We start from the raw sequence: 9,301 nt of genomic DNA, 5'->3' as shown, positions 1-9,301 counted from the left end.
ATATGGAATGTGTAGGGCGAGAATGGATGAAATATGGATGTATGGATGTAGATACGGATATGTATGTATGAATGTGAATGTGAATGTGAATGTGAATGTGGATGTGGATGTGTATGTATGAATGTGAATGTGGATGTATGAATGTGAATGTGTATGTATGAATGTGAATGTGGATGTGGATGTGGATGTATGGATATGAATGTAGATGTGGATGTGGATGTGGATGTGGATGTATGGATATGAATGTAGATGTGGATGTGGATGTATAGATGTAGATACGGATGTGGATGTATGTATGTGGAAGTGGATGTATAGATGTAGATACGGATGTGGATGTAGATACGGATGTGGATGTATGTATGTGGAAGTGGATGTATGAATGAGGATGTGAAAATGAATGTATGCATGGATGTGTATGTAGAATAATGAATGTGAATGTGCATGGGAAATAATGTGTCGTCGATATGAGTGAATGGATGATGATGAGAATACATATGAATGGGATGTGGAATAAGTAATGTGGACAAAGGAGGATAAAATGGAAAAGACGAGAGTTCGATATAGAAACTGTATTTTGTGAACTGTTTGTAAATGAATGTTTTATGTCAAGAATGCTGGGGAAGCATTTTGACCATCTTGTGGATTAAGGTCAAGGAGACCTAACTAATAAAGTTGTAACTGCTGTGACGGAGAGTCAATGGAGGACGTCTCGCGTCTCGGCTGAGGTCTTGACCAGCCTCGATTTAAATGGTGAGCTTCCGATACGGTGGATTAGGGACCAAGGAAGCGGCCTATGAGTGAAGCGCTAGGTCACCTGCGAAGGATCCTAGAGGGTGCTGACCATACGGTGCTCGGGCTCTGGGTCGCCGAAGATACTCACACGTGCGTCGTGGAAGATATTGGAACAAGGAGTAAGAGTTGTTTTCTGAAACCGGCCATGGATCTAGTTGATTGACCTTGCTGGTAACGAATGAGTCCATGGCTCTTTTATATGGATCTGTGGGTTGATCTTGCTGATCTTCCACGGAGATTCCATTCTATTATATGAATATATTGCCGGTTACTATGAGCTAGGAACTATGGAAAAGGCCCCTGACCGAACAGGTGGTGAGCGTTCTGGTTGCCAATGAGGCCATAAGTATACCGATGAATGAATGACTGGAAATAAGGATTCAACCAGAGACTGAGGATTGTCTCATCAGTGACATAATGGTTTCATTAAAGGATTGTTTTGGGTGTGTAAGTGGTGTGACTAGTTTTATGTTTGCATGAACTTTTTATGTTTGCATGAACTTCCGGCTAGGGGGCCTTGGAACTCTTTTCCTTGGTACCCGGGACAAAACCTAACCAAATTCTTAATTGGATCCCATCACTACAGTGGTTGGGTGGTTGGCTAACCCATGGGACTGGATGGCTGGACTGATGGATCCGTAAATCGAGATTTAAATTCTATTATTACGATAGATGAAGTAAGTCCCGGATAGTAATTGTTCTATGGATAGGAATCAACGGCGGCTATGCCTCTTGATGGGGAAAAAAGCGTTGATCCAAATGATCCAAGTGCAAGTTTCTTCCTTGATCTAACCAAGTACCGTTAGAGGTGCAGTCGGATCAGTTTGATCAGTAATGATCTTGACTACGTTAGAGTAAAGAGTTATCCTGGTGGAATCGCCCGTGTTTTCCGGGTAAAGGAAGTTTTTCCGGTTTCGGTTTTGGATAAACCGACGGATTAGTCTCTTGTCCGGATATCCGTGGGCGAGGCCCCGAGTGTGAGACCCCTGCCCCGCGCCCGATGTGCTACTTCCGCTGCTGCTGGTACCCCGAATCCGTTGCGTGGTGGGAACAGGGATCTCACAAAATCAAAATTGATGAAAATCACTCTTTTGAATTAAAAATAAAATTCTTTATGCATCTATTTATGCATAAAATCAAAATTGATGAAAATAACTCTTTTGAATTTAAAATAAAATTCTTTATGCATCTATTTATGCATAAAATCAAAATTGATAAAAATCACTCTTTTAATATAAAAGAATTTCTTTTATGCATCCATTTATGCATAAAAATCATTTATGATGAAAATCACGCTTTTAATATAAAAAGAAATCTTTTATGCATATATTTATGCATAGAAATCTATTTATGATGAAAATAACACTTTCATAAAATCAAAATAAAAATTTCAATATGCTCCCTTCTATGCATAGAATTTAATTCTAAAGAAAGTAACACTTTTTTAATAAAATATTTTTAGTATGCTTTTTTCTATACCTAGGATGAAAAATAACACTTTAAGAATACATATACGATGGAAATTAATCTTTTTGAATAATAAAAGATAAAACTTATTTTATATAATTTTTAGAAAATTTTGCCATAAGCTCCTTTGTATGGCTGACCATTTTTCAATTTTTAACTCTCTACAATCAACTAGAATTTCACCAAGAGTATTTAAATCATTTTAATGTAAACATTTTCTACTTATTTAAGAAAAATATTATGAAAAACTTGATTCTATCCATTAATCATTCATCTAGGATAAAGAAGGGTTGGATTTACTAAAGAAGAGAGGGAAATGCCTTTTCAATGAGGCATAACATCATTATTCACTTTAAAGAAGACAAAAATCATAAAAACCCATAAAATGAAATAGAAAAGAGAAGAATCTCCAACTTACAAGGAGAATTTGAGAGCTTTCCTTTGGCTTGATGGTTTGAGGGATCTACTGTTGTTTGAAACAAGAGTGGCCACCAATCTTTAGAAGAGGGAAAGGTAAAAAACTAATGAATTATGAGTAAATTCATAGTTTTTGGCTCTGGGGAGAAGCAGAGTAACAGTTCAAAAACACTATTAAGCTTCAACAAAGGGAGAGGCTTCTATTTATAGGAAAAAGTGAGAAAATCAACCGTCCACTTCCAAGGCAATAACGCTAGAAGTGATTGAAGAAGAAGAAGACGATGAAAGAGATCATACTCCACCTGTGCGAGATGAGGACATCTTGCGTTTTTTAAAGTGGGGTAGAATGTAAGATTCCTCCCTATCCTCTCAGGATGTCCAATATCTTCCCCTGCAGTCAAATCCCTCTTCAGAAATATAAAAGATCTTGTTTATACCTGTTTTAGTCTAGAGAGAGAAAATCTTCTAGAGAGAGGTGATTCAGTTATTAAATATTTTTGGATGAAAAAATATCTCATCTTATTAAAATAATTTTCCCTGAAATAGAAGTTCAAAAAGATTTTGAGAAGGTGCATTAGAAATCAAGTATAATCTGTTCAAGAGGCCTTATCCTAGGGGTCCAGATTTTTTTGAAATTTTAAATTAAGGTTCCTATGGACCAATAAGATTCGTCCTAATGTAGGGAGGATATAAATGAAAGAATAAAAGAAAAATCTCCCAAAAATGAGTAAATACTCACATAAGATGAAGAGTTGACTAAGGACAAGGTTAATAGTTAAAAAAGAGAGATATTTAGAAGAAATGATACATTTTTGACACCTCAGTATTGGGGAATTTCCCTCATGAAGGAGGCGCCTATTTCACATGTGTGGAAGAGTTTTAAACTCCCAAATAATGAGATATTTTTATCTCTCCTCTCTCTTGTTTCAACTAGATCCAAAAAGAAACTGACCTAAAAATGGTCAAAAATTGACCAAACTGATCTGGAAAATTCTAGAATCAGTTTGCTTGGTTAGAGACAACTCTCTTTGACTTCCCCTATTCTGAGGTGGAGGTCTTGCATTACTTTGGATTGAAACTGCAGGTTGGATAGAGGGTCTACCTCTGGGATTTCCCTGATTTGGGCGGATAGAACCCTCATTACTCTAGAAGGAAGGGGTTTGAGTCTGGAATCTTGATCCCTGATTTCCCTGCCCTGAAAACCTTGATCCAAAAGGAGTTGGGCAATCCATACTACGATGTCCAAATCCTTCATAGTTATAGCATTTCACTCTCTTATTCAAGGGTGGAACTTCTGAAGTTGAAATCAAGGGGATTGAGTTTCGGGAAAAGGATAATTTTTCCATTCTGGAACTTCCCATATCCTGGATTTGACCCTGATATCTCTTAGGCGGAGGAAGGTTGGAATCATCTTCTGGGAATAAAAACCTTTTGAAAGGTGATGGTGCTAGGTTTGGCAGGACTTTGACATCAAAGGCTTTGGCGAAATCCTTCGCCGCCATCCGAACTGCTTCGGCCATGGAAACTTGCTTGGCATTCTTCACCAAGATATTCAAAGGTTCGTTCAGTCCTCGAATAAACCTAGCCATTAGCTGTTCTTCATCCAGCAGAGGCGAGTACCTGAGGAGGAGGGCGAATGCTTAGTGATATGCTTCAATAGTTCTACTCCCCTGGGTTAACTCTAAGAATTCGTTCATCTTTGTTTCTAAAAAACTGGGAGGACAGAACCTCGTCCTTAGGTAAATTTTGAGATCAGTCTAGGTTTGGGTATTTCGATCGAGACGGGTTGTCTCACAGTGATTCCTCCATGCAACCCTGGCTGTTTCCACAATCTTTAACCTGGTGAGAGACATCTTGATTCTCTTATTGTAGCCAGTTACATCCAAGTATTCCTCCGTGGCCTCAATCCACTATTCTACAACTTCACCTAACTGTTCCCCTTCACCCTTGAAGGGACCAGGCTGCGAACTATGAAGAGTTTTACGAACATCCAGGTCGAGCTCTTCTTCATCGAGTTGGGGGTTAACATTTCTACCACGACAACCTCGATCCATGTTCCTATCAATACAAAAATTCTTGTTAAGTTTCTTTATTTATGATTCAATCCGATTTTTTATTCAATCCGATTTTTGATTCAACTGATTCTGGGGTTCTTTAAATAGGTCGGCTCCCCACATAATCATGGGGTAAAGATACTCATATAGAACGCATTATCAAATAACAATTCATTCAGAATATCTCATTCATATCTTTAACACAATAATGGTCCATCAGACTGAATTTTTCCATCTGAACGGTCCTCCATGGGGATTTCAATTTTTCAGATTTTTAATTTATCAACCCTTAACTTGATCCACTGATCAAAAGTTAACAGTAGTAATCTAGCAGCACAATCCACTAATCTCATAGTGATTTGTTGAAGTCATTAACGTCATTCCATGAACATCATCACAGGGACTCGTCCCATTCATCCTCATTGTGGTTTTGCTCGGCTTATTACATTTCAACCAAATTTCAAGAATCATCATTTTTCAATCAGAATCCAAATCAATGCATCAGTTCACAACAACCAGAATTTAAAAATCATATCAACCACATTCGATTTCATCATCTGGATAGCATTAATGCTTATAATTTCAAGTCTTAGATTTACTTGTATATACTGCCAGTTATATAGCTGCAGTTATACCCTCAGTATATATGGGTAGTCACGGTCCTTGGAATTATAAGGTAAAGACCATCATGTCTGGGCCTCAAGCAAGTCAGGGATTCCATGCAATTGTGGTACTTCCATCTGAAGACCCAATAACTAATTTATGAATTTCAGTTCAAATAACAATTTGTATGAATTTCATCACACAATTCTGATCTTATACTGCTACATAAATTTTTGACATTTTTGGCTTTTTGGTTGATCCTTATTAGTCAAATTGCTCTAATACCAGCTGTGAGATCCCCGTCCCCACCGCGCAACGAATTCGGGGTGCTAGCAGGGGCCTCGCCCATGGATATTCAGATAGGTGACTAATTCCTCGGTTCTTCCATAATCGAACTCGGAAAAACTTCCCTTGCCCAGAAAGCACAGGCGATTCCTCCAGGATAAAAATTTTACTCTAACGTAGTCAAGCTCATTACTGACCATACTGATCCGACCGAACCTAAAGTCACTTGGTCAGATCAAGGAAGAAACTTGCACTTGGATCATAGAGATCAACGCTTTTTTTCTCATTGAGAGGCACAATCGATTCTTTTCCATAGAACAATTTTTGACCGGGATTTACTTTATCTAACGTACCATAAGAGAATTGAGTCTCAAATTTAGGGATCCATTAGTGCAGCCCAGTCCCATGGGTTAGCCAACCGCCCAACCACTGTAGTGATGGGATCCAATTTAGAATTTGGTTAGGTTTTATCTCGGGTACTAGGGAAAAGAGTTCCCAGGCCCCCTAGCCGGATATTCATGCAAATTTAACATTAGTCATGCCACTTACACACCCAATATGAAATTGCCTTTTTCACACATTCAGCCATCTTTAAAACAATCATTTAATGAAACCATAGTATCACTGATCACAATCCTCCACCGGTTGAATCTTAATTTCAAATCATTCCTTCATCGGAGTATCTATGGCATCATTGGCAACCAGAACGCTCACCACCTGTCCACTCAGGGGCCTTTTCAATAGTTCCTAGCTCATAGTACCCGGCAATATAATCACTTAAAAAAATCAAGATGGAATCTCCGTTGAAGATCAGCAAGATCAACCAACAGATCCATATAAAAGAGCCATGGATTCATCCATTGAGGACCAGCAAGGTCAATCAACCAGATCCATGCCCGGTTTCAGAAAACAACTCTTACTCCTTGTTCCAATATCTTCCACGACGCACGTGTGGGTATCTTTGGTGACCCAGAGCCTGAGCACCGTATGGTCAGCACCCTCTAGGATCCTTCATAGGTCACCTAGCGCTTCACTCATAGGCCGCTTCCTTGGTCCCTCATCCACCGTACCGGAAGCTCACCATTTAAATCGAACCAAGGGGCTGGTCAAGACCTCGGCCGAGCATGCTACGCGAGACGTCCTCCCGTCAGCTGTTGCAACTTTATCAGTTAGGTCTCCACGACCTTAATCACAAGACAGTCAAAATGCTTTCCCAGCATTCTTGACATAAAACAGTCATTTACAAACAGTTCACAAATACAGTTTCTATAATGAACTCTCGTCTTTCCACATTATCCCTCATCAGTCCACATTACTTATTCCAAATTCCATTCATATGTGTATTCATTCTCATCCAATCATATCATTTTCCATCTCATCACATCAGATATATTCACATCACATATCATTTATTCACATCCCAATTCACATGTCATCACATCTCATCCATTCTCTCATATCGACACACATCATTTCATATACACATCTCATCCATTCTCTCATATCGACACACATTATTTCATATACACATTCGTATTCATTATTCCACATACACATCCAGATTCGTATATCCACATCCACACATCCACTTCCACATCTACATTCATACATACACATCCCTATCCACATCCACATCCACATTCATACATCCACATCCACATTCATACATCCACATCCACATCCACATTCATACATCCACATCCACATCCACATCCACATCCTTGCATCCATTTCCACATCCACATCCATACATCCATTTTTACATCCACATTCATACATCCATATCCACATCCACATCCCCATTCACATTCATACATCCACATCCTCATTCATACATCCACATCCACATCCTTCCATCCATTTTCACATCCACATCCACATCCATACATCCATTTCCACATCCACATTCATACATCCATATCCACATCCACATCCCCATTCACATTCATACATCCACATCCACATTCAAATTCATACATCCACATCCACATCTACATTCATATATCCACACATCCATTTTCACATCCACATCTATACATCCATTTCCACATTAATCTACATCATTCACACATCAAACCATATCATCCATACATCAATCTACATTAATCTACATCATTCACACATCAAACCACATCATCCATACATCAATCTACATTAATCTACATCATTCACACATCAAACCACATCATCCATACATCAATCTACATTAATCTACATCATTCACACATCAAACCACATCCATACATCCATCCACATTAATCTACATCATTCACACATCATCCATACATCAATCTACATTAATCTACATCATTCACACATCAATTCTCATCATCCATTTTCATTTATCTGATTCATGTCACTTCCACCCATCTATTTACATCTATCTGATTCCTATCACATCTTATCACATCTATTTATAGAATGTAAGAGCATTCTAATTTTTTTGATATAAAGAATCTTTACGCATCTAATTAGGCATAAAGACAACTTTAGTAGGAATAACACTTTTATAAAAATCCTTTTATGCATCTATTTAGGCATAAATTCAATTTTAAGAAAAATAACACTTTCGAATTAAAAATAAACCCTTTATGCATTACTATGCATAAATTCCATTTTAATGAGAATAACACTTTTAAAATAAAAATAAATCTTTTATGCATTTTACTATGCATAAATTCCATTTTAATGAGAATAACACTTTCAAAATAAAAATAAATCTTTTATGCATCTATCTATGCATAAATTCAATTTCAATGAAAATAATACTTTCAAAATAAAAATAAATCTTTTATGCATCTTTCTATGCAAAAATTAAAATTGATGAAAATAACTCTTTTGAATTAAAAATAAAATTCTTTATGCATCTATTTACGCATAAAATCAAAATTGTTGAAAATTACTCTTTTGAATTAAAAATAAATTTTTTATGCATCTATTTACGCATAAAATCAAAATTAATGAACATTACTCTATGAATTAAAAATAAAATTCTTTATGCATCTATTTATGCATAGAATCAAAATTGATGAAAATAACTCTTTTGAATTAAAAATAAAATTCTTTATGAATCTATTTATGCATAAAATCAAAATTGATGAAAATCACTCTTTTGAATTAAAAATAAAATTATTTATACATCTATTTTTGCATAAAATCAAAATTGATGAAAATCACTCTTTTGAATTTAAAAAAAACTCTTTATGCATCTATTGACGCATAAAATCAAAATTGATGAAAATAGCTCTTTTGAATTAAAAATAAAATTCTTTATGCATCTATTTATGCATAAGATCAAAATTGATGAAAATAACTCTTTTGAATTAAAAATAAAATTCTTTATGCATCTATTTATGCATAAGATCAAAATTGATGAAAATCACTCTTGAATTAAAAATAAAATTCTTTATGCATCTATTTATGCATAAGATCAAAATTGATGAAAATCACTCTTTTGAATTGAAAATAAAATTCTTTATGCATCTATTTATGCATAAAATCAAAATTGATGAAAATAACTCTTTTGAATTAAAAATATAATTCTTTATGCATCTATTTATGCATAAAATCAACATTGATGAAAATCACTCTTTTAATATAAAAGATTTTCTTTTATGCATCCATTTATGCATAAAAAATATTTATGATGAAACTCACACTTTTAATATAAAAAGATATCTTTT

The sequence above is a fragment of the Cibotium barometz genome, chromosome 7 (assembly GCF_041138505.1).
Source record: "Cibotium barometz isolate CiBa-2024 chromosome 7, ASM4113850v1, whole genome shotgun sequence".
Lineage (NCBI taxonomy): Eukaryota > Viridiplantae > Streptophyta > Polypodiopsida > Cyatheales > Cibotiaceae > Cibotium > Cibotium barometz.
The sequence above is the reverse complement of the archived record's forward strand: the minus strand, read 5'-3'. Positions refer to the sequence as shown.